Source organism: Nyctereutes procyonoides, unplaced genomic scaffold (genome assembly GCF_905146905.1).
Source record: "Nyctereutes procyonoides isolate TBG_1078 unplaced genomic scaffold, NYPRO_anot_genome, whole genome shotgun sequence".
NCBI classification, from domain to species: domain Eukaryota; kingdom Metazoa; phylum Chordata; class Mammalia; order Carnivora; family Canidae; genus Nyctereutes; species Nyctereutes procyonoides.
This window is the reverse complement of record NW_026575140.1, coordinates 14,200,414-14,205,661: the sequence shown is the minus strand read 5'-3', so window position 1 is coordinate 14,205,661 and position 5,248 is coordinate 14,200,414.

Below are 5,248 nucleotides of genomic sequence, written 5' to 3'. Positions count from 1 at the left end.
AATTGCATAACATTTATTTTAAAGCCAAGGAAAAACAACACATTGAAGCACAGTCACAATATAATGGCTTCATCATTGTTAAATATATTATACATAGAAATAACACATAAGAAGATGGAGTTTGCTTGTTTTACAGGAAAAAAATGTGTTATATTTTTGTCTACACCTAAATTATATGTAGCAAAAACTAAATTTGTTGCTGCATCTTAGACATCTAGGATCCGGGCAGCCCCAGTGGCGCAGAGCGCCGCCTGCAGCCTAGGGCATGATCCTGGAGACCCGGGATCAAGTCCCACGTCGGGCTCCCTGCATGGAGCCTGCTTCTCCCTCTGCCTGTGTCTCTGCCTCTCTCTCTCTGTCTCTCTATGAATAAATAAATAAAAAATCTTTAAAAAAAAAAAGACCTCTAAGATCCCTTCTCCCCTCCTTCCTTTCTTCCCTTCTGCCTTCTTCCCTCCCTTCTTCTCATCCTCTTATCTACGATGAATATAAAACTCTTTGAATCCTGAATTAAGCTTAAGAGCTAATGTGTAGGTGGCTTTGGACACTTACTTGGAACATTAACTAGTCTTTCACCTTGACTCTCTATGTTAAAATAGCAATTTACAGTGATGTCACCTTGGATAAGTGTATTCACTTTCACTAGCTCTTATGTATAAATGGAATATAATCAAACTTTTAATATTAGTTTGCAAAAGAAATATTTCATACTCTAATATTAAAGAGATTCTGAGATTTTTATTATTATTATTATTATTAAAATCCAATGTCATGAAATGCCACTTATGATCTACCGTGTTTGTAAGTCATACATTAAGGAAGCTGTCCCCACATAGTTATATGAGGACTATACTTAATGCTCCCTAAGCTATGGAAGAGCACCTACAATAAAGTGCATAAATGACCTCTCATTAGGATGACTGCTTCAGTAGACTTAGAATGACTCCTATATATGAAATTGTTCCTACATATGCATGAAAGGTAAGTCTTCACTTCAAACAAGCTTACTTCATCTTTTACAGAGTTATAAATAGTCAAATGAGGTAACTTAAAGGTGAACCAATGAAAAATTCAACTCACTAAACTTATTTCTCACAAATTGACTTTCCTATCATCATCTATTTTCAATCCTTGTCTTCAAATAAAAGCTATTTCTTGCTTGTAGTAGTGAAATGTCATCAGACCACATTTAACAAGAATTCTGTTGAAAAACTAAATGTGAAAAGAGAAAATCACCTTCATGTTCAAATGTTGTCTTTTGTTCTATTCCTAAATTTTCATTCCAACCATCAGAGTTAATGATTTTTAAAAATTCATGTCCATGTAAAATCGATAAAGGACAACACTTTCCTATGTATAAATATCTATTTTAAGAAGTCTTATATGTGGGTTTTGTACCATATAAAACTTGTAAAATTCATCTTGTCTCCCTTTAACTTCTCTTAGTTTAGTAAAATGTGAACTAAATAATCATATTGGATATAAACAGTGACATCAAAGAACACATTCAAGAAGAGAAGTCATAACATAATGACTTCGTAATTTTAAGAGATATTTTATATCTTACAAAAATACCATAAATTATGTAGTACTCCACACAGGAGGTGTGAGCAAAAACTTCTGCTGATTTAGAAGACACTGTTGGATACTGAAGCTGACTTAATGATCATATGTTTTTCAAATGTATGAAAACAAAGTTTGCTGCCATAGATAAAACAAATTATCAAGACTTCAATTCTTGGAGCGCCTAGACGGCTCAGTTGGTTAAGCATCTGCCTTCAGCTCAGGTCATGACCCCAGGGTCCTGGGATGGAGCCCTGCATCAGGCTTCCTGCTCAGCAGAGTCTCCATGAGGAGTCTGCTTCTCCCTCTGCCCCTCAACCTGCTCATGCTCTCTCACTAATGTGCTCTCTCTCTCTCTCTCTAATAAATAAAATCTTAAGAAAGAAAAGACTTATATTCTCATAAAGGCAGAATTAAATTACTTACTTCATTCCCTACAGTGACAACAAAAATAGGGTTTGGTATCCTTTTCCCACCTCCCCCTAAAGAAGTTTTTTTTTTTGTTTGTTTTTACATTTAAATTCAATTTGCCAACATATAGTATAACACCCAGTGCTCATCCCATCAAGTAAGAAAAGTTTTTTGTGACTAACTGTCCCTACTCCACCACTTTGGTTTGGATAAACTTTAATGAAAAAAAGGAAAAAGCTTGAGAAAGCCCACACTGCCTTTCATATAATTATCTTTAATATTAGTTCAATAAATATGTGTTATGTTAAGCTTTCTTAATCAAGATTATTAATTCTTAAAGGTAATTTCAATATAAGTAAGAGTCTTTAACACATAATTGGATTGCCTGAGGATGACCTCCAAAGGTTTAATTGCCTTGTTATGGAATTCATTTAACATGTACTGGTTACTCATTTTCCAGCCATTTGTAGAAATATTTGTAGACCTGATCTAAATTGGACTAAACAGTCCTTAATGCCTTATTCAGATCTAAGGTTCTAGGCCCTCATGTTATGAATAAAAGTTTATCTTTACAAGTATCTATGTTCTTGATTACTTTTGAAGAAATTACTTTTGAAGAAATTATGAAAACTTATCTTAAAGAAATAACCGGTTTCTCTGGGGTAAAAGTTTAAATGAAGTTAATTTATTTTACATTGTTCCTAGTTTTATCTGATCTTACTTTAATTTAAAATTAACTCAATCTATTTGATTATGTGGTGCTCAGTGAAATAGAAACAATTACCTAAGTCAAGTGTAAATGCAAGATTTGCCAAACTCTGACTCACGATTCCCTTTGAAGACGCCTGACGGTTTAGAATAGTGTTCACCAGGAGATTTTCTGGCTGACAAAATACACTTCCAAAAGTGTTGCCTGACATCACAAACATCAATATAAAGCATTACACAGTCTTTTCAGATCCAATGTTCTCACTATTACATTTTAAGAATATAATATTACAATGTAATGATTCAGGGATATTAATTCACGGATACTTAATTTCTTCAAAAAAGAGAAGTGAATAAATCTTTAGCAGTTGGAATCTTTTAACGATTTTTTTATATTCATTATATGAATAAAGGTACTTGGTGAAAAAGTGAAATTTCATTAAAAAGTTTACAATGAACAACAGCCGTCTCCTACTTCAACCATATTTATTAACTGTGACCTAAGTCAAGTCTTTTGATATATTTCTGCTCTACTTTCTTCATTGGATGAATGAAGATATTAAAAAAGACTTTATCTCATAGAACTGTTGTGAACAGATGTGTAAAATAATATTCACAATGCCTGGAACATAGTAAACACAAAATAAATGTTAGTCATTATTATTATGACTCCCATCTTCCCTCTCCTAATTTTCATGACAGTAACCCTCAATCCTTCCCCTGGCATTTATCTCCTTATTTTAAAAAGTGATGTATTTCTGTACATTATTTACTTGCTTTACACTCTGATAGATGGTAAGATTGTGTATCCTCCTCACCATTCCCCAATGCTTCTCATACTACCCATACAAAGTTGCTATTTTATAGTTTAAAATATACCCATCCATGTTTAAAATCTTTATTACATCAGTTAAGAATTTCAGACACAAGTAATAGTAAAACCAACAACGATGATTTAAACAAGCAGAGGTTCTACTTCTATCTAACAGTAATTCTGGAGGTCCATTGTTACTGTTGTTCCCTGCTGTCCTCAGTGTTTTGCTTTGTATTTTTAGTTGTCAAATCACATTGCATGATGGCTGACTCTGCTCCAGGCAATAGAACTACCTTCAAAAGCAGGAAGTGGAGTCTGGCCAGGGTGGCAAAACCCTTTCATCTCTTGTGAATTGCTCTGATTAGGAAAAGAAATAACTCTCTAAAAAGTTACCCAGTACAATTTCTTCTGCATCTCACTGACCAACACTTAATCCTATGGTGGCTCCTAACGCTAAGGCAGGTTGGGGCAGTTAGGATCTTACATAAAATAATGGCAGTGGGTTAATTAGCCTAAATCAAAGGATCTCAAGCTTTCTCAGGTCACCACTCCATCGGAATTTCTGTGATTATTTTCACAGTGCCCCTAGGCAAAAGAAACGTCAATAATTCCCCCTTTCTAAGTAGTTGGGACCAAACAATGTAATATATATTCATATCCCTTACAACTCAGTAGCCATTTGAGTAAATACTATACACCACCTGTAAAATAATAATTCTTAGTAAAAAGAAGTATGAGTCTCCTGGGCACTATATGACGTCTCAAATTTTAAGTCAGATTAATACCCTCTTTCATATTCAGTAATGGAATGTATCACAGAAATCACTCAAAATCCTGCTTCACAAAGATATGACATCCTGGAAAAGACCACAGTCAGCACTAAGGGTGAAACCAGGAACTGCTTTGAGTTAGCTCAAGAACTAAATAAACTCTTGTCATGTTGGAAGAGGGGTGATAATCTGTATGCGCAGAGTGGAAGAGGATTTCCTTTGGAACTAGTGCTCTGTCAATAAATGTTAGCCAATTTTTTCTTTATTCAGCTCAGTGCATGACCCCACCAAGAGGTACCAGAAACCCCTGAGCACTAAGCTTCTAAGGGTTCCTCTGGGGCTAATGGTTTGACTGCTCATCCACATAAGGTTCCAGGTTCAGAATCACTCTGCTTCCTTAGTCACCATTCCTCCATTGCCTTCTAATTCCCAATAAAAGGATTGATATCTTTGATCAATGGTGGACTCTCAGAACTCATTTTCCATATATGTTGATTATTTTAAAAATTGTATTCTTCTAAGTGCAGAGAGTTTGAGAAAGGAAAAAAAATAGAGTGGTCTATACAACATTTCAACTAAGAATTCCAGGGTGGATTCTGAAAATGAATCAACCATGGCAGTAGGAATGATAAAAGTAGAGAATTCCAGGTGTCTCATCATATGAAGGATGTACTATTATTAGATAATACATGGTCATCCATTGTCTATACCCAAGACAGTGTGAGAGTGTGTATTTTGGACGTCACATAACTCCCTTTGCTGCCCAGGTATCTAATATTTCAGGATGTTCTAATATTGATTGATCACCATGCCTCTCCATGCCAACAATGCCCTAGTTAAATGCAGGAATATTGTCCACAACAAGTCACCTCCTTTTTCAAATACTCATCTGTTCTTTCACGTTGGCCTAGTATGTACATAGCTGTAGAATGAAAATAAGTTTTCAACCAGATATTAAATCCAGGTAATTGGCTGTGGGCAA